Source organism: Aegilops tauschii, chromosome 3 (assembly GCF_002575655.3).
Source record: "Aegilops tauschii subsp. strangulata cultivar AL8/78 chromosome 3, Aet v6.0, whole genome shotgun sequence".
Taxonomy (NCBI): domain Eukaryota; kingdom Viridiplantae; phylum Streptophyta; class Magnoliopsida; order Poales; family Poaceae; genus Aegilops; species Aegilops tauschii.
Window position 1 is genome coordinate 11,231,793 of NC_053037.3, and position 22,639 is coordinate 11,254,431.

A 22,639-nucleotide genomic window follows, 5' to 3' on the forward strand; every position below is an offset into this window, starting at 1 on the left:
GTACGTAGATTTGAGGCAGAAATGTGTTGAACATTCCACTAATTTCCTGGCATTCTTTATGGTACTTGAAATCTCCCCATAATGCCTGGAAATGTTCCTCATTGAATTAGCATACTGGCCTTGAATAACTCCCCATGTGAGGGGCTTGAGGTATGGACGGTAAAACAATTATTCCTCACATAGATCCCAACTATATGTTGAGGGGCCAATGATGTATGCCGGGGTGGTGATATTGGTGTGTAACCGAATTACCGCAGATGGGAAATACTTGGTAGATTTCCACATATCAAAGATAAAGGGGGATAATATTATGCAGTTTGGTCATGAGCGTGTAAAACTACATGACTCCAACGTAAATTTGGTAAGTTGCAATTCCAAAGTAAAGATCATTCAATGAGCTCAATTCTTTGGATGGGATTCTACCAAACCATTTTGAGTCTAGATATTAGGACAAATTGCTAAACTTCAATGCCGAGGGCCATAGAGAAAGGCACTCAAGGAGAATTCTACAATGCTATCCATTCGATTTGCTTGAAATCGATGTCAGGATAATGAGCCAATGGTTTCGTGTGAATAAAGCACATATACTTAATACCATCGTGTAGATATGTCTTTTAGAACCATGGAATACCTGAATAGTCTACTCAAAGGTTGGGAAGAGCCACTTACCTCGACTTGATGCATTCATGGAGTCTGAGTGGTTCATCATACACTTTAAGGTGTGTGAGCCTTAAAATTTGCCTCCATATGTCACATGTATTGTACACAAAATCCAAATATTGTTAGAATTTAGCATCATAATAATCGTAAACCATTGGAATTGCTGATAGTTTCAGTTTTAACCCAATTTCAATGATGACCAAAGCGGGAATGCCAATTTTGTCATGCAAAAGACACTTTGAAAAACTATCCCGTACTCAACATGTGCTAGGGGTTTGATACGTCCATTTTGCGTCATGCTTTTATATCGATATTTATTGCATTATGGGCTATTATTACACATTATGTCACAATACTTATGCCTATTCTCTCTTATTTTACAAGGTTTACATGAAGAGGGAGAATGCCGGCAGCTGGAATTCTGGGCTGGAAAAGGAGCAAATATTAGACCTATTCTTCAAAACTTCAAAAGTCCTGAAACTCCACGGAAGTTATTTTTGGAAATAATAAAAAATACTAAGCGCAGAAAATACCAAAGGGGGCCCACACCCTGGCCATGAGGGTGGGGGGCGCACCCTACCCCCCTGGGCGCGCCCCCTGCCTCGTGGCCCACCTGGTGGCCCTCCGGTGCCCATCTTCTGCTATATGAAGTCTTTCGTCCGAGAAAAAATCAGAAGCAAGCTTTCGGGACGAGACTCCGCCGCCATGTGGCGGAACCTTGGCGGAACCAATCTAGGGCTCTGGCGGAGCTGTTCTGGCGGGGACACTTCCCTCCGGGAGGGGAAATCATTGCCATCGTCATCACCAACGCTCCTCTCATCGGGTGGGGGCCAATCTCCATCAACATCTTCACCAACACCATCTCCTCTCAAACCCTAGTTCATCTCTTGTATCCAATTCTTGTCTCTAAGTCTGAGATTGGTACCTGTAGGTTGCTAGTAGTGTTGATTACTCCTTGTAGTTGATGCTAGTTGGTTTATTTGGTGGAAGATCATATGTTCAGATCATATATGCATATTAATACTCCTCTGATTATGAACATGAATATGCCTTGCGAGTAGTTACGTTTGTTCCTGAGGACATGGGAGAAGTCTTGCTATTAGTAGTCATGTGAATTTGGTATTCGTTCGATATTTTGATGAGATGTATGTTGTCTCTCCTCTAGTGGTGTTATGTGAACGTCGACTACATGACACTTCACCATTATTTGGGCCTAGAGGAAGGCATTGGGAAGTAATAAGTAGATGATGGGTTGCTAGAGTGACAGAAGCTTAAACCCTAGTTTATGTGTTGCTTCGTAAGGGGCTGATTTGGATCCATATGTTTCATGCTATGGTTAGGTTTACCTTAATACTTCTTTTGTAGTTACGGATGCTTGCAATAGGAGTTAATCATAAGTGGGATGCTTGTCCAAGTAAGGACAGCACCTAAGCACCAGTCCACCCACATATCAAATTATCAAAGTACCGAACGCGAATCATATGAACGTGATGAAAACTAGCTTGACAATAATTCCCATGTGTCCTCGGGAGCGCTTTTCTCTATATAAAAGAGTTTGTCTAGGCTTGTCCTTTGCTACAAAAAGGATTGGGCCATCTTGTTGCACTTTATTTACTTTTGTTACTTGTTGCTCGTTACAAATTACCTTATCACAAAACTATCTGTTACCTATAATTTCAGTGCTTGCAGAGAATACCTTGCTGAAAACCGCTTATCATTTCCTTCTGCTCCTCGTTGGGTTCGACACTCTTACTTATCGAAAGGACTACGATAGATCCCCTATACTTGTGGGTCATCAAGACTCTTTGCGCCGTTGCCGGGGAGTGAAGCGCCTTTGGTAAGGAAAAATTTATATAGTATGCTGAAATTTACTGTCACTTGTCACTATGGAAAGTATTCTTTGAGGGGCTTGTTCGGGGTATCTTCACCCCGACCAGTAGAGAAAAGAGTTGCTCCTCAACCTACTGAACCTACTGAAAATGAAAATGTTTACTTTGAAATTCCTTCGGGTATGATAGAGAAACTGCTAGCTAATCCTTTTACAGGAGATGGAACATTGCATCCTGATTTACACTTAATCTATGTGGATGAAGTTTGTGGATTATTTAAGCTTGCAGGTATGCCCGATGATGTTATCAAGAAAAAGGTCTTCCCTTTATCTTTGAAGGGAGATGCATTGACAAGGTATAGGCTATGTGATAATGTGGCACTACTAGGAAAAGGGCTATAGATAATATGGACACTAATGGCGCACCACACATGTGGTGCGCCACTACTATATACTAATGGCGCACCATGTGTTGGTATGCCATTAGTGTCCAAATACTAATGGCGCACCACATCCACGGTGCGCCACTACTAACAATTTTTTTTTCAAAAATAGTAATGGCGCACCAGGGGATAGTGCGCCATTACACACCCTCGGTGCGCCACTACTAACAATTTTTTTTATTTTTTTGTCAAAACTAGTAATGGCGCACCAGGGACAGTGCACTAGTAATGGCGCACCACTACTAACAATTTTTTTTATTTTTTTTTTCAAAGTTAGTAGTGGTGCGCCATTACTAACTTTGCCCAAAAATTCCACCGAATGCACCCCCCCCCCCTTGGACCGCCTTTTCAGTTTTTGAAAAAATGAAAGAAAATGATGGAAATGTCAAAAAGATAAAAGAAAATAAGTTTCCCATGTGATATGTGGTCTAGTTGTTGGGAAAATTTACAAATATGAATTTCGACTTTATTTGCAAAATCTCTGTGGAATTTCTAAAATGGGCATGACTTTTGCATACGAACTCGGATTAAAAAGCTTTTTATATGAAAAATCATCTACTCGAAAAGTTACATACGAGTTGAACGGGGTTCAACATCTTCAAAATCCCCAAAAACCTAACAGAACGAAAGATACGGGGCTTTTAAGATCTAGAGGGGGAAAAATGAAAAAAAATTCAAACTTACTAGTGGCGCACCATTTGCTAGGTGCGCCACTAGTAACAGAAGAAAAAAAATTGGTTTCAAAAAAACTTTGTTTTTGATTTTTTTTTCAAAATATGATACGTAATATGACCGGGAAGTTTGAAATATTTTTTAAAATTTCATCACACTCATGAACATGAACAAAGTCCTAGACATTAACAAGGTTTAATAGGATTGATATGCTAGATATATCAACAAGTACCTGTTAAGTGAGCTGGTGCTGGGGTTGGATAGAAATCTGAAGTTAAGCGTGCTTGGGCTGGAGTAGTGTGAGGATGGGTGACTGTAGGGTAACGCAGCAGAAAACAAAAAATGTCCGACCTACGCACCAGCCTAGGACCACTATGGAGACTGCATACAAGGTTTGATCTTTTTCGTTACAGACTTGTAGCGCAGCGGGAAGTAGAGTCGATGACGATCGGCGGTGCAGATCCCCGCAGCTAGGATTTACAACCTCCCAACCGCGAGGATGTATACCCTCATCTGCTCCTCAGACAGCCCTCTGAGAGGCGGTCGAACAGCCCCCCGGACGGTGTCGCGGACAGCCCTTCGGGAGGACCTTCGAAACTCGAACGGTCACTCGGACAGCCCTTCGGGAGGACCTTCGAAACTCGGACGGTCACACGGACAGCCCTTCGGGAGGCACTCACGAACTAAGACCGAAACTACGATCTCTCTACAGAGTTGCACACATACGGTGTCATCTATCCGGCAGGGCTTCGCCGTCCAGAACTAGTTCCCACCGGAACCCAGACAGCCTTTCGGCTCTACGAAACTATTTCGCTGGGAGGGAGAGAGAAGCCAGATCATGCATGGCACTTGTATGTGAGAAGGTATGATCCTTTAGGCAGCCCCCTCCACCCCTATATATAGGCCAAGCCCAAGGGTGGCTTCTCCAAGAAGCCAAGGGGGGAAATACCAAAAAGGCCCTCAAGGTGGCTTCTCCAAGAAGCCAAGCAAAAAGCACTTTCACTATTCATGACGACATTTTTCAGCGTCCGTTCGAACTGAAAATATTTATGTGGGCTCAGAACATTTCCAGTACCCACTAAAATAATTTTCAACGCGTTCCGAAACAATTTCGGTTTAGTGATTTTCATCTGCGAAAAGCAAACAAGAATGCGTTTTCACTATTCATGAAGACAATTTTTCGCGTCCACTAAATCCGAAAATATTTCTGTGGGTCTTAGAATAATTCCAGTACCCACTAAAATGATTTTGGATTCATTCTGAAACAATTTCAGATTAGTGAATTTCATCTGCGAAAAACAGCCAAAGCGGTACCGACAGCTCCGAAACATTTTCGGTTTTTATTTCTGAAAATTCCAAAAAGTTTCCAGAATGATTCTGGCACCCTCCAAGAATTATCAGGCATGTGCCGAAACCATTTTGACTTAATGGCATACCCCGAAACAACTTTTTCGGTTTCACCGAAACTCATCCGGTGACCTCTCTCTGCGGTACGATTCCGCTGTCCGAAACTTTTCGGTGTCCGAAACTTTTTCGGTGATATTCTCTCAGACTCCCTGTCTAGTATTCAGCAGATAGATGACCCTTAAGCGTGTGACCCTATAGGTTCGGTGAAGTATAGACATGACCTAGAACCCCTTCCGATCAATGATCAACATCGGAGCCGTGGACACCCATATTGACCCCTATACCCACACGAATGAATATTCGAGTGAACCTCTAGTTGAGGTGAGCTATTCCTGTTGCTTCACGATATATCACAAACACCTGAGGTGAGATTTATTGCATCCCCGTGGGCCAACTTTGTCCACTATGCAAGTTACCTCGTTACCGGTTTTGTTCTCTTTTCTCGTTTCGTGTTCCGGCATCCCCGTGATCAAATCACAAAGTGTCTGGCCAGACGATGATGGACACCGTAACACCGAGAGGGCCCGAGTATATCTCTCCATCGTCGGAGGAGCAAATCCGAATCTCGAGCTATCAAGTTACTTAACATACTTTCCCATGAACCCGTAAGCCGCCGTAATAGCCATCCAGTTACGGATGACGTTTAACAAACCCCAAAGTTCATGAAGCAAGCATGAAGAAACTCGATACTCTCATGGTCTAAGGAATTATGCAAACATTAACTATCTCTGTGTTATAAACCATTAACTTGTGACGATTGTATCTCATAGCATAACATCAATTCGGGTCGATTCAACACAAATGTCCTTCCTGACATTGTGCCCTCAAAGTTGCTTGGCATAGACATGCCCATGATTGGGAAAACGTAATCATCATGCAACACTTGAGCTAGTCTTAGAGGCACGACTAGGAATACATTTTACCGTTTATTATTCCACACGTGCATATTTGTTCTCCCCAGAGCCTTTATGGATATACGGGCTCGGGAACCACAACAGTTATAGCATGGAACATAAACATAATTATGAACAGGGAGATAATCAATAACATTTATTATTGCCTCTAGGGCATATCTCCTACAGACTCCCACTTGCACTAGAGACAATAATCTAGCTTATGCTAATGCACTTCACACCTGTGGCACACCGGTGTAAATATGCTTCGCTTGTGGTATAGCCCGATGTCCAACGGATCTGACGACTTCAGTTCCGTGTGTATCTTTGCATGTCCTCGCGTTTTCACGTTTTCACAAAATTCATATTTTGTGTGGACTTGGCTTTGTATGTATGTGAATCACAGGTCGAACCTGGATTCCTCAGACTGAGTTATGGAGCAACTACCTGCAGTAGTGTCCCATTGTCAAAAGCCATCTTGGAACTATACTAAGTTCATGAATGAACTATATGATTCAACATCTTCTTTGTCGCTTCTAAAGCGTCAACATACTTGGCCCTTGTTATAGAATTCGCCACAGTAACTAGTTTGAACAAATTCCAACTAACTGTGCCACCACATTGTGTGTTACACAAAACCCTTAATTTAAATCGAAAATCGCATGGAGAAAAGATGAAGACTGTATCGATGTAACATTTTACAATGAACTCTTCATGATCTCTGCTTGCGAGAAAACCATGTCATCAGTACTTACTCTAGTACTCTGTGACATCTTTCACTGTTGTCCCATGATCAGTAATTTGATCACTTTGGTATCCATACTCGCAACACCTTGGGAGTATCGGACATATCTGGTTGTTTTACATACCATGGAATACATGATTAATCCAAACACAAAAGTGTGTGGAATCTGCATCATGTATTTTACTCATCAGTGTTTTGGGACACCGAGTCTTGCAAACACTCTTTCCATGTGACTTTGGCAAGAATCACTCCTTGGCGTTTTAAATGCTAAAAGGTTTTAGCATCTTGTCAATATGTATTCATTGCTTAGCCCCATTAGGTAAATCTATCTCCATAGATCATCATTCTTAATATTGAGGCTATTTAGCCTAAGCACTTCATCGAAAAACTATTTTCAAATGAAGTCCTAATTCGTGTCAAGAAATTTATTTCCAATTACCAATGTGCCAAGCACATAAGGTTTTTAGAAATATTATTACGCTCCCACTTACTTTCTTGAATTACAAGCATCTTCGTTACCCATTGATGAAATCAAAACCCCTTTGACCATTTCATCAAAACACGAAGATTCCAACTCCATTTTGCTCTCTTCTGTCCATTGCTGGAACTCTGAAGTTTGCATACCTACTAGCATCCTCTGGATCGACAAATTACTTTGGACTGTATCATATACAAGTCCTAGCTTTCATTTCCATCAGATGGAAATCCTTTTATCATCCATGTTTCATATCTCATGATTGAAATATGTATTAATTGCTAGTTCAACCCGAACCGACTTTAAGCATCGCTACGATGAAAACAACCTCATCGTAGTCAACTCTTGAACTTGTTATTTCAACAAGTCAAGCTTTATGGATAAAACATTTTTATCCGTATCAGTTTTAAGTTCCATAAATATTCGTTAGACTCTAAGTCTTCCGAAAGGTGTATCAAGGTTTAAATCTTGAATCACTTATATGGAAACTAACTCGGGTTGTATTGGCATTTAGCCAATTCCGGAGTCAGGGCCCATCAACGCTTCCTTGTGTATCGTAGGTATAATGTTGTCTAACAACAATATCTCGTTTGCGCACCTGAGAGGTTTGCACGAGCCTTGCCTACGTGGTTCAGCTGCAAGTTCGACCGACGTTCATACATTTTATTGTAGAGACTTCCGTATCAGTCGCAGTAGGAAACTCTGGAATTACTTCCAAGGTCTCTTTCCTTTGATCTGATGACGTAGATACTGTTTATCTCGTCGAGTTGCACTATTCTCCCACTCACCTTTTTGAAAGAACCATTGTCTTTAAAAGCACACCGTTTCGCAGCAAAACTATTTGCCTCGGTATACTGAGGGAGGAATACCCAACATTTTGGTATAACCTACAAAGTAGCACTTGTCTGATTTGGAATAGGTTTGTAACCTTTTACACAAGCCCCATATTCCAAATGTTAAGAAAAGATATAACATGGTTGGGCGTACCATACCATGGCTTCATTTCAACAGACCCGATGTAGCTCTTTTCACTGTAAAAGCCGCAGTCTCTAAAGCATCACTTTAAAAGGGATAATGACAAATTTATTTATGTCATCTTTGACCTTACCATGTCATAAATGGTTTGATTACATCTCCACAGACTTTCCACTTGCAGTGGTGTTCCGGGAGGTGCAAGTTATGAAACCCCTTTCACAACTCATCAGACATTCGCTAACCATGTAACTCAAATATTCCTTTGTGCAATCAAATTGCAGAAACATAATTTTCTTGTTACAATAACTTCTACTTCATTTTTGAGAACCTTTCGAATGATTTCAAAAGATCCAGACTTACGTCTCATCAAGTAAATATCCATATATCTACTTGAGTCATTTCTGAAGATAAATAAATCCACCACTAACAACACTTATCAGACTACACACATCAAATGTATGATCACTAATAAGTTTGTTGTTCGTTCCTTATGGCCTGTGAACGGTATTTTAGTCACTTCACTTTTCGGAGGAAAGTTGCAAGTGTCAAATGATTCAAAATCAAAAAGACTTCAAAATCCATCATAATGGAATTTTCCATGCGGGTTTCTCCAATGTGACCAAATGTAGTGCCACACTTGTGTGGTATTCTTTTAGTCTTGCGACATTTAGCGTCAGTGTTATGGATGTATCATATTACCATCAATATTCATAACATACATGCCATCTTGGATGGAAGCATGGCCCTTCATGTTATTCATAATACTTAACAACAATTGTTGTTTTTATGAACAACTCTTTTGCAACAAACATTGTGCAATGGGCTAGAGTGTATGAAACTCTAAAATGAATTACGAAAGCAAACCCAGAGGCATTGTATTATTATCAATATTCATAACATACATATCATTCATAATGAAAGTATGGCCCTTGTGTTATTCATAACATCGAACATAAAAAGTTCTCTTATGAACAACCTTCTTGCAAGATACCTTATGCAATGGGATAGAGTTTGTAAAACCCTAAATGAATTATGAAAATAAATACAGACGGCAATACACCGATGGAAGGTATAGTAACATTTACTATGTTCCCTGTGTATACCTTAACCTCATTTCTAGCTAGTCTTTCAGGCCATAGTAGTTCTTACATCGATTTGCAACAGAATGCAATCGAGCGGGCAATTTTGTGATGAACTCACAATACCCAAGAATTAGTGATTAACATGTTTAACCATAATTCGCAAGAACTATATCTTTGACCAGCCTTCTATACATCAAAAACTTGTATGACATTCATACATGAGCTGGATATTCCAGTCTTCTTTCCTTTTGCCTTTATACTTCTAACAATTTAACTTTTAGTATTTCTCCTACTCTCAGAAGAAGCACCCAACTTAAGAGTGGCATTAGCCCCGGACTTCCTAGGCGTGTAAGTCATACTAACACCCTTTGGACACTTCCTTTCTCTTTAAGTTGTTGTTTTATTCACCTTTCATTATATGACAGGCGTTCTTCTGGATCCCTTTCCCAACAGTCAAATGCATAGTAAACACTTTTACTAATACTTGCAAACAAACATTGCTTTGTTTGTATCTGAAACTAATTTTCAGTTCCATGAATATCATATAACTATCCCAACTTTCGAAGTTTGGGTTTCATGGAAGCAAACATATTCCACTTGACCGTAACAGAATTCTAGCTTTTGGATCGAAGGACGAGAGTCACATGATCCATAGCATTAGCGGGAGGATACGGAAAGCATGCGATAGGACAAAGTCCTTCTCGGCACTTTTGAGGACAATCCTCATATTACGTTACCAATCGTAAAGTTTTAACCAGATATTTAACAGCTATTCAATTTTAATAGGGAAGGTGGAAATGCGAGCCATTATTCTACAACTATTATGCAAGAAACACTTAGACAGTGTTCATAATTAATTGCACTGAGAATTAAACATGTTAATTCAACAGTGCGCTCCCACTCAAATCAATATCTCTCACAATTAATTTTGAGTGATACAAGATCCAGACTTCAATTCATCGCCATAGAATCATCATCTCATAACGGGAATTTTAATCGGTAGGCCAACTTGCCGATCACATCTCTATGTGACTCTTGCTCATCTTTCGATGCGTGTGTTCCGAGCTCAGGACGGTCCTGCCATGAACGTCAAGACAACCAAGTGATCTTGCTGCGAGGTCTGACCTCACCCGCCTCACACTTCTCTAATCGTTCGTACCCATGCATCCATGGCGCACCCCGAAAAGATAGGTGCCGTGACGGTGCTACACTTGGGAGAACACTAACTACTTGATATTTTAAGTGAGAGATCACCCTAATAAAAGCGACTACCGCGCAATCAAGAAGGGTGCATCATAAGGGATAAACATCTCAGGCAATTCATAATAGCATGATATGGTATAGCCCTTTCTGACGGAGAAGTATTTCATTTCTTCGTCTTCGGCATTCGCGTCGGTGTTCACCTTCGCGAAGATTGCCACCACCTTGTCGATGCACCAGATAATATTGCTATCTCTATAGCTAACAAAATAATGCATTACAACAAGGTTGACACGCAGGTCATTAAAGTGCAATCATATGGCTCCAGCCATCATGCCGAATCATGACACGCAGGTCATGTTAATCAAATTACATCATATAGTCATCTCATACATAATCGAATTAGTATGAGCACTGCTATACCACATCACATGCACATCCTGCAAAACCAAGTTAGACGCCTCTAATCGGTTTATGCAAAATTTATTTTACGTGGCTTCTAAGGTTTTGACTTAAACCGCAGCGACCAACGTTCATCATCAAGTATGATAGTTCATGTCGCTAGATTAACTTTGCAGGGTGTATGAAGCACGAGACAATAAAATCTCGAACCCCATACTAAACTTCGTCATACGCATGACCCCCGTGCAGATCATATCTGCATTGCCCTGTCGTCTGCGAATTTCATCTTTCTTTTGACTACGGCAGAACCCAAAGAACTGATAGCACTTCCATGATCAATCAAGATCATGGATTGCCAGAACTTTGTCAAATTCCACCATGCTGTCTCGAGATTGAGCAAACGCAAATTCTAGGGAAGCAACAAGAACATCGGGTAACAGATTTCATCTCTCACCCGCATAAATAATTTTCAGCAATACATCTCATCTACTACCTAATTATATTATGCAATACCCATACATCTCTATGCATTCTAGATCGCAACCTGCATCTACGCATAGCACGGCTCATGATGCCACTGTAGGGTAACGCAGCAGAAAACAAAAAATGTCCGACCTACGCACCAGCCTAGGACCACTATGGAGACTGCATACAAGGTTTGATCTTTTTCGTTACGGACTCGTAGCGCAGCGGGAAGTAGAGTCGATGACGATCGGCGGTGCAGATCCCCGCAGCTAGGATTTACAACCTCCCAACCGCGAGGATGTATACCCTCATCTGCTCCTCAGACAGCCCTCCGAGAGGCGGTCGAACAGCCCCCCGGACGGTGTCGCGGACAGCCCTTCGGGAGGACCTTCGAAACTCGAACGGTCACTCGGACAGCCCTTCGGGAGGACCTTCGAAACTCGGACGGTCACACGGACAGCCCTTCGGGAGGCACTCACGAACTAAGACCGAAACTACGATCTCTCTACAGAGTTGCACACATACGGTGTCATCTATCCGGCAGGGCTTCGCCGTCCAGAACTAGTTCCCACCGGAACCCAGACAGCCTTTCGGCTCTACGAAACTATTTCGCTGGGAGGGAGAGAGAAGCCAGATCATGCATGGCACTTGTATGTGAGAAGGGATGATCCTTTAGGCAGCCCCCTCCACCCCTATATATAGGCCAAGCCCAAGGGTGGCTTCTCCAAGAAGCCAAGGGGGGAAATACCAAAAAGGCCCTCAAGGTGGCTTCTCCAAGAAGCCAAGCAAAAAGCACTTTCACTATTCATGACGACATTTTTCAGCGTCCGTTCGAACTGAAAATATTTATGTGGGCTCAGAACATTTCCAGTACCCACTAAAATAATTTTCAACGCGTTCCGAAACAATTTCGGTTTAGTGATTTTCATCTGCGAAAAGCAAACAAGAATGCGTTTTCACTATTCATGAAGACAATTTTTCGCGTCCACTAAATCCGAAAATATTTCTGTGGGTCTTAGAATAATTCCAGTACCCACTAAAATGATTTTGGATTCGTTTTGAAACAATTTCAGATTAGTGAATTTCATCTGCGAAAAACAGCCAAAGCGGTACCGACAGCTCCGAAACATTTTCGGTTTTTATTTCTGAAAATTCCAAAAAGTTTCCCGAATGATTCTGGCACCCTCCAAGAATTATCAGGCATGTGCCGAAACCATTTTGACTTAATGGCATACCCCGAAACAACTTTTTCGGTTTCACCGAAACTCATCCGGTGACCTCTCTCTGCGGTACGATTCCGCTGTCCGAAACTTTTCGGTGTCCGAAACTTTTTCGGTGATATTCTCTCAGACTCCCTGTGTAGTATTCAGCAGATAGATGACCCTTAAGCGTGTGACCCTATAGGTTCGGTGAAGTATAGACATGACCTGGAACCCCTTCCGATCAATGATCAACATCGGAGCCGTGGACACCCATATTGACCCCTATACCCACACGAATGAATATTCGAGTGAACCTCCAGTTGAGGTGAGCTATTCCTGTTGCTTCACGATATATCACAAACACCTGAGGTGAGATTTATTGCATCCCCGAGGGCCAACACTTTGTCCAGTATGCAAGTTACCTCGTTACCGGTTTTGTTCTCTTTTCTCGTTTCGTGTTCCGGCATCCCCGTGATCAAATCACAAAGTGTCTGGCCAGACGATGATGGACACCGTAACACCGAGAGGGCCCGAGTATATCTCTCCATCGTCGGAGGAGCAAATCCCAATCTCGAGCTATCAAGTTACTTAACATACTTTCCCATGAACCCGTAAGCCGCCGTAATAGCCATCCAGTTACGGATGACGCTTAACAAACCCCAATGTTCATGAAGCAAGCATGTAGAAACTCGATACTCTCATGGTCTAAGGAATTATGCAAACATTAACTATCTCTGTGTTATAAACCATTAACTTGTGACGAATGTATCTCATAGCATAACATCAATTCGGGTCGATTCAACACAAATGTCCTTCCTGACATTGTGCCCTCAAAGTTGCTTGGCATAGACATGCCCATGATTGGGAAAACATAATCATCATGCAACACTTGAGCTAGTCTTAGAGGCACGACTAGGAATACATTTTACCGTTTATTATTCCACACGTGCATATGGGTTATCCCCAGAGCCTTTATGGATATACGGGCTCGGGAACCACAACAGTTATAGCATGGAACATAAACATAATTATGAACAGGGAGATAATCAATAACATTTATTATTTCCTCTAGGGCATATCTCCTACAGTGACCTTTCGGGAAGTTTGACCACGGAGTGCAATTTGACTTGAGATTAAGCATATTGACCCAAGATTAAGCCATTGTGACCCGAGATTAATAAAAAAATGAAATAAAAAATTGAAAAAAATATTTCTGAAAAAATTTTGAAAAAAAAGTTTGTAATGGCGCACTTCTATGTGGTGCGCCATTACTAAGTCAGATAGTAATGGCGCACCGTGTGATGTACTAATGGCGCATTGCCTGGTGTGCCATTAGTATACCAGATACTAATGGCGCACCTGTGGTGCGCCATTAGTAAAAATTCTAATGGCATGATGCTAGTGGCGCACCTGTAGTGCGCCATTAGTAGGCAAAACAGGTGCGTCACTAGCAGGCCTTTTCCTAGTAGTGTGGGATCATGGGACTACAAACGGTTAAAATTGGAATTCCATCAAAAGTTTTATCCTATGCATCTTGTTCATCGTGATCGTAATTATATATATAATTTTTGGTCTCGCGAAGGAGAAAGTATCGCTCAAGCTTGGGGCAGGCTAAGTCAATGTTATATTCATGCCCCAATCATGAGCTCTCAAGAGAAATGATTATTCAAAAAATTTATGCTCGGCTTTCTGACAACAATCGTTCCATGCTCGATACTTCTTGTACTGGTTCCTTTATGATGAAGACTATTCAATTCAAATGGGATTTATTGGAAAGAATTAAACGCAACTCTGAAGATTGGGATCTCGACGAAGGTAAGGAGTCAGGTATAACACCTAAGTTTGATTGTGTTAAATCTTTTATGGATACCGATGTTTTCCGTAAATTTAGCGCTAAATATGGACTTGATTCTGAGATAGTAGCTTCTTTCTGTGAATCCTTTGCTACTCATGTTGATCTCCCTAAGGAGAAGTGGTTTAAATATAATCCTCCCATTGAAGTAAAAGTAGTTGCACCTATTAAAGTTGAAGAAAAGACTATCACTTATAATGATCCTATTGTTCCTACTACTTATGTTGAGAAACCACCTTTCCCTGTTAGAATAAAGGATCATGCTAAAGCTTCAACTGTGGTTCGTAAAAGTAATATTAGAACTTATACACCCCCTGAACAAGTTAAAGTTGAACCTAATATTGCTATTGTCAAAGATCTCTTGGCTGATAATATCGATGGGCATGTTATTTACTTCTGTGATGAAACTGCTAGAATTGCTAAACCTGGTGCTAAAGATAAACATAGACCTGTTGTAGGCATGTCTGTTATTTTTGTTAAAATAGGAGATCATTGTTATCATGGCTTATGCGATATGGGTGCTAGTGCTAGTGCAATACCTATTTCCTTATACAAAGAAATTATGCATGATATTGCACCAGCTGAGATAGAAGATATTGATGTCACAATTAAACTTGCCAATAGAGATACTATTTCACCAATTGGGATTGTTAGAGATGTTGAAGTCTTGTGTGAAAAAACTAAATATCCTGCTGATTTTCTTGTTCTTGGTTCCCCACAAGATAGCTTTTGTCCCATTATATTTGGTAGACCCTTCTTGAACACTGTTAATGCTAAGATAGACTGCGAAAAGGATGTTGTTACTATTGGTTTGGGTGATATGTCTCATGAGTTTAATTTTTCTAAATTTCGTAGACAACACCGTGAAGAGGAATTGCCTAGTAAGGATGAAATTATTGGTCTTGCTTCTATTGCCGTGCCTCCTAGTGATCCTTTAGAACAATATTTGCTAGACCATGAAAATGATATGTTTATGAATGAAAGAAGGGAAATAGATGAAGTTCTTTAGACAGGGACCTATTCTGAAACACAACTTGCCTGTTGAAATCCTAGGCGATCCTCCTCCACCCAAGGGTGATCCCGTGTTTGAGCTTAAACCTTTACCTAATAATCTTAAATATGCTTATCTTGATGAAAAGAAGATATATCATGTTATTATTAGTGCTAACCTTTCACAGAAGGAGGAAGAAAAATTATTTAAAACTCTGAAAAAGCACCGTGCTGCTATTGGATATACTCTTGATGTTCTTAAGGGCATTAGTCCCACTCTATGTCAACACAAAATAAATTTGGAGAAAGATGCCAAACCAATTATTGATCATCAACGACGGCTGAATCCTAAGATGAAAGAAGTGGTAAGAAAGGAAATACTAAAGCTCCTTGAGGCAGGTATAATTTATCCCCTTGCTGATAGTTAGTGGGTAAGTCTTGTCCATTGTGTCCCTAAGAAGGGAGGTATTACTGTCGTTCCTAATGATAAAGATGAATTGATTCCGCAAAGAATTATTATAGGTTATAGGATGGTAATTGATTTCCGCAAATTAAATAAGGCTACTAAAAAATTATCATTACCCCTTACCTTTTATTGATCAAATGCTAGAAAGATTATCCAAACATACACATTTTTGCTTTCTAGATGGTTACTCTGGTTTCTCTCAAATACCTGTGTCAGCTGATGATCAAGCAAAGACCACTTTTACTTGCCCTTTCGGTACTTTTGCTTATAGACGTATGCCTTTTGATTTATGTAATGCACCTGCTACCTTTCAAAGATGGATGGTGGCTATATTCTCTGATTTTTGTGAAAATATTTGTGAGGTTTTCATGGATGATTTCTCCTTTTATGGATCCTCTTCTGATGATTGCTTGAGCAACCTTGATCGAGTTTTGCAGAGATGTGAAGACACTAACCTTGTCTTGAATTGGGAGAAGTGTCACTTTATGGTTAATGAAGGCATTGTCTTGGGGCATAAAATTTCTAAAAGAGGTATTGAAGTTGATAAAGCTAAAGTTGATGCTATCGAAAAGATGCCATGTCCCAAGGACATCAAAGGTATAAGAAGTTTCCTTGGTCATGCCGGTTTTTATAGGAGGTTCATTAAGGACTTCTCAAAAATTTCTCGGCCTTTGACTAATCTCTTACAAAAAGATATACCTTTTGTCTTTGATGATGATTGTGTAGAAGCATTTGAAATACTTAAGAAAGCATTAATCTCTGCACCTATCGTTCAGCCACCTGCTTGGAATTTACCCTTTGAAATTATGTGCGATGCTAGTGATTATGCTGTAGGTGCTGTTCTAGGACAAAGAGTTGATAAGAAATTAAATGTTATTCAATATGCTAGTAAAACTCTAGACAGTGCTCAGAGAAATTATGCTACTACTGAAAAAGAATTCTTAGCAGTTGTATTTGCTTGTGATAAGTTCAGACCTTATATTGTTGATTCTAAAGTAACTATCCACACTGATCATGCTGCTATTAAATATCTTATGGAAAAGAAAGATGCTAAACCTAGACTTATTAGATGGTTTCTCTTGCTACAAGAATTTGATTTGCATATTATTGATAGAAAGGGAGTCGAGAACCCCATTGCAGACAACTTGTCTAGGTTAGAGAATTTTCTTGATGACCCACTACCTATTGATGATAGCTTTCCTGATGAACAACTGAATGTCATAAATGCTTCTCGTACTGCTCCATGGTATGCTGATTATGCTAATTACATTGTTGCTAAATTTATACCACCTAGTTTCACATACCAGCAAAAGAAAAAGTTTTTCTATGATTTAAGACATTACTTCTGGGATGACCCACATCTTTATAAAGAAGGAGTAGATGGTGTTATTAGACGTTGTGTACCTGAGCATGAACAGGAACAGATCCTACGCAAGTGTCACTCCGAGGCTTATGGAGGACACCAGGCTGGAGATAGAACTGCACATAAGGTATTGCAATCCGGTTTTTATTGGCCTACTCTCTTCAAGGATGCTCGTAAGTTTGTCTTATCTTGTGATGAATGTCAAAGAATTGGTAACATTAGTAGACGTCAAGAAATGCCTATGAAAATTATTAACTTGTTATTGAACCATTTGATGTTTGGGGCTTTGATTATATGGGACCGTTTCCTTCCTCTAATGGATATACTCATATTTTAGTTGCTGTTGATTACGTTACTAAGTGGGTAGAAGCTATTCCAACTAGTAGTGCTGATCATAACACTTCTATTAAGATGCTTAAAGAAGTTATTTTTCCAAGGTTTGGAGTCCCTAGATATTTAATGACTGATGGTGGTTCACATTTTATTCATGGTGCCTTTCGTAAAATGCTTGCCAAGTATGATGTTAATCATAGAACTGCATCTCCCTATCATCCACAGTCTAGTGGTCAAGTAGAATTGAGTAACAGAGAGCTCAAATTAATTTTGCAAAAGACTGTTAATAGATCTAGAAAGAATTGGTCCAAGAAACTTGATGATGCATTATGGGCCTATAGAACTTCATATAAAAATCCTATGGGTATGTCTCCATATAAAATGGTTTATGGAAAAGCATGTCACTTACCTCTCGAACTAGAACATAAGGCATATTGGGCCATTAAAGAGCTCAATTATGATTTCAAACTTGCCGGTGAGAAGAGGTTATTTGACATTAGCTCACTTGATGAATGGAGAACCCAAGCCTATGAGAATGCTAAGTTGTTTAAAGAGAAAGTTAAAAGATGGCATGACAAAAGGATACAAAAGCGTGAGTTTAATGTAGGTGATTATGTGTTACTATACAACTCTCATTTAAGATTTTTTGCAGGAAAACTTCTCTCTAAATGGGAAGGTCCTTGCGTTATCGAGGAGGTCAATCGTTCCGATGCCATAAAAATCAACAACTTCGAGGGCACAAATCCGAAGGTGGTCAACGGTCAAAGAATTAAACATTATATCTCAGGTAATCCCATAAATGTTGAAACTAATGTTATTGAAACCGTAACCCCGGAGGAATACATAAGGGACACTTTCCAGAATGTTTCAGACTCCGAAAAGGAATAGGTATGTGGTACGGTAAGTAAACTGACTCCAAAATAGTTCTAATGGCAATTTTCTCCGTTTTCGAATATTTAGAAAAATAGGAAAATAAGAAGCAGTCCGAGAAGGATACGAGGCCTCCACGAGGGTGGAGGCACGCCCCCTACCTCGTGGGCACCTCGTGCGCTCTCCGGACTCCGTTTTCTTGCGCGATACTTCTTTCGGTCAGTAAAAATTCATTATATAATCTCCCGAAGGTTTTGATCACCGTATCACGCAATTATCCTCTGTTCTTGTTTCGAGCTGTTTTCTGTCAGGGTTGTCAAGGCCAGGCATCATGTCGTCCCCCTCCTCCAACAATGGTGACAACGATGCTTGGCTAATGAAGATAGAGCTAAAGAGGGAAGAACCCATGGAGATCAACAAGGATGAAGGGATCAAGAAGGCCACGGAGGACCAAGCTCCGGCAGCAGAAGACATCCTTCAAGTTGATCACAATCTTCTTACCCCAACTGAGATCGAAGCTTTCAAGATGATTGAGTTATCTCGTATACAAAACAAGTATCTCACACATGAAAATATTTTGTTGAAGGAGCATATCGTCGCACTCAAGGGCATTATCCGCAAGTTGGAGGATCTCTTGCGCTCGATCTGCGACTACCCATCATCACCACCATCTTCTTCACCAGCAAGGGAGACATAATCACATGGGTATGGGCACTCCCCTTGGCAACTGCCAAGCTTGGGGGAGGTTCCCCGGTATCGTATCACCATCACACTCCTATCTTTTACCGTTTTTCTTAGTTCGATCCTTTTAGTATTATCTTGATCTAGTAGAATAAAGTTTTTGGTATGATTTAGTTTTGAGTTTTGCTTTATGATCCCTTTATGTAATCGAGTCTGTGAGCTATATATAATAAATATTAGTGTTGATTTAAGGGCTTGATTATCTTGCTATGATTTTGAGGGAATAAAAGAAAAAGAAAGAATAAAAAGAAATAAAGAGATCATATTGATCTTATGGAGAGTAATGACTTCACATATAAGGAGTATGATGATTAAAAGTTGTTAAGAGTTGACAAACATAGTTTTGGTCACCGTTGCAATTAATAGGAAGTAATAAAGAAAGAGAGGTTTCACATATAAATATACTATCTTGGACATCTTTTATGATTGTGAGCACTCATTAAAATATGACATGCTAAAGAGTTGATGTTGGACAAGGAAGACAACGTAATGGGTTATGTTTTCTTATATCTGAAATAAAGTATATTGTCATGGATCATCCAACATGTTGAGCTTGCCTTTCTCCCTCATGCTAGCCAAATTCTTTGCACCAAGTAGAGATACTACTTGTGCTTCCAAATATCCTTAAACCCAGTTTTTGCCATGAGAGTCCACCATATCGACCTATGGATTGAGTAAGATCCTTCAAGTAAGTTGTCATCGGTGCAAGCAATAAAAATTGCTCTCTAAATATGTATGATTGATTAGTGTGGAGGAAATAAGCTTTATACGATCTTGTGATGTGGAAGAAATAAAAGCGACGGACTGCATAATAAAGGTCCATATAACAAGTGGCAATATAAAGTGACATTCTTTCGCATTAAGATTTTGTGCATCCAACCCTGAAAGCGCATGACAACCTCTGCTTCCCTCTGCGAAGGGCCTATCTTTTACTTTTATCTTCTACCTTATGCAAGAGTCATGGTGATCTTCACCTTTCCTTTTTACATTTTATCCTTTGGCAAGCACATTGTGTTGGAAAGATCCTGATATATATATATCCAGTTGGATGTAAGTTAGCATGAGTTATTACTGTTGACATTACCCTTGAGGTAAAAGGTTGGGAGGCGAAACTATAAGCCCCTATCTTTCTCTGTGTCCGATTAAAACTCTGTAACCATAAGTATTGCGTGAGTGTTAGCAATTGTGAAAGACTAAATGATAGTTGAGTATGTGAACTTGCTGAAAAGCTCTTACATAGACTCTTTCTGATGTTATGATAAATTGCAATTGCCTCAATGACTGAGATTATAGTTTGTTAATTCTCAATGAAGTTTCTGATTCATACTTTGCATTGTGAATAGATTATTACTTGAGCATAAGAAATAATATGACAATATTCATATATGTTGCTGTTATAAGAATGATCATGATGCCCTCATGTCTGTATTTTATTTTATCGACACCTCTATCTCTAAACATGTGGACATATTTATCGTTATCGGCTTCCGCTTGAGGACAAGCAAGGCCTAAGCTTGGGGGAGTTCATACATCCATTTTGCATCATACTTTTATATCGATATTTATTGCATTATGGGCTGTTATTACACGTTATGTCACAATACTTATGCCTATTCTCTCTTATTTTACAAGGTTTACATGAAGAGGGAGAATGCCGGCAGCTGGAATTCTGGGCTGGAAAAGGAGCAAATATTAGAGACCTATTCTTCACAACTCCAAAAGTCCTGAAACTCCACGAAAGATATTTTTGGAAATAATAAAAAATACTGAGTGAAGAAAATACCAGAGGGGGCCCACACCCTGGCCACGAGGGTGGGGGCGCGCCCTACCCCCTGGTCGCACCCCTGCCTCGTGGGCCCCCTGGTGGCCCTCCGGTGCCCATCTTCTGCTATATGAAGTCTTTCGTCCGAGAAAAAATCAGAAGCAAGCTTTCGGGACGAGACTCCGCCGCCATGTGGCGGAACCTTGGCGGAACCAATCTAGGGCTCTGGCGGAGCTGTTATGCCGGGGACACTTCCCTCCGGGAGGGGAAAATCATCGCCATCGTCATCACCAACGCTCCTCTCATCGGGAGGGGGCCAATCTCCATCAACATCTTCACCAGCACCATCTCCTCTCAAACCCTAGTTCATCTCTTGTATCCAATTCTTGTCTCTAAGTCTGAGATTGGTACCTGTAGGTTGCTAGTAGTGTTGATTACTCCTTGTAGTTGATGCTAGTTGGTTTATTTGGTGGAAGATCATATGTTCAGATCATATATGCATATTAATACTCCTCTGATTATGAACATGAATATGCTTTGCGAGTAGTTACGTTTGTTCCTGAGGACATGGGAGAAGTCTTGCTATTAGTAGTCATGTGAATTTGGTATTCGTTCGATATTTTGATGAGATGTATGTTGTCTCTCCTCTAGTGGTGTTATGTGAACGTCGACTACATGACACTTCACCATTATTTGGGCCTAGAGGAAGGCATTGGGAAGTAATAAGTAGATGATGGGTTGCTAGAGTGACAGAAGCTTAAACCCTAGTTTATGTGTTGCTTCGTAAGGGGCTGATTTGGATCCATATGTTTCATGCTATGGCTAGGTTTACCTTAATACTTCTTTTGTAGTTGCGGATGCTTGCAATAGGAGTTAATCATAAGTGGGATGCTTGTCCAAGTAAGGACAGCACCTAAGCACCGGTCCACCCACATATCAAATTATCAAAGTACCGAACGCGAATCATATGGACGTGATGAAAACTAGCTTGACAATAATTCCCATGTGTCCTCGGGAGCGCTTTTCTCTATATAAAAGAGTTTGTCTAGGCTTGTCCTTTGCTACAAAAAGGATTGGGCCATCTTGTTGCACTTTATTTACTTTTGTTACTTGTTGCTCGTTACAAATTACCTTATCACAAAACTATCTGTTACCTATAATTTCAGTGCTTGCAGAGAATACCTTGCTGAAAACCGCTTATCATTTCCTTCTGCTCCTCGTTGGGTTCGACACTCTTACTTATCTAAAGGACTACGATAGATCCCCTATACTTGTGGGTCATCAGGGTTTTGTAGTATGTTTAGTGCAATGCCGATGATACATACAGAATGTTCTTGCCATATCTGTTGCATATGGTAAAGAGAAGATATTCCTCTTTGTTGTCATCATAAGTTTCACTATGGAAACTATTTTGACGGATACCTCTATAGTTTTGTAGGGTACGAGTTAAACCCAAAAGCAATAAAGCATCCTGATGTTACTCGAGTACCCACAGGGACAGTAAATATGACTCAAGTTGAGCCAACAAATACCCCATCACGTCTAGTGATTTTAAAATATCTGCTTTCTCTCAACGAGAGTGGAAACATTTCACTTTTCTGAGTATAGAGTTCGTGGTGCATATGTCCACATGGCACAAGTCATCTTTCATCAGATTGACCCCCGTAGAAATCTATATATAGACTTGAACATTCTCAAGAAAATCATTGTCAGATATATAGAATACATACAAATGAATGTGTACCAAAGTGCTGATACAATATATTGTGATATACGATATATGATGACAACAATACTTATATTGTTATTACCA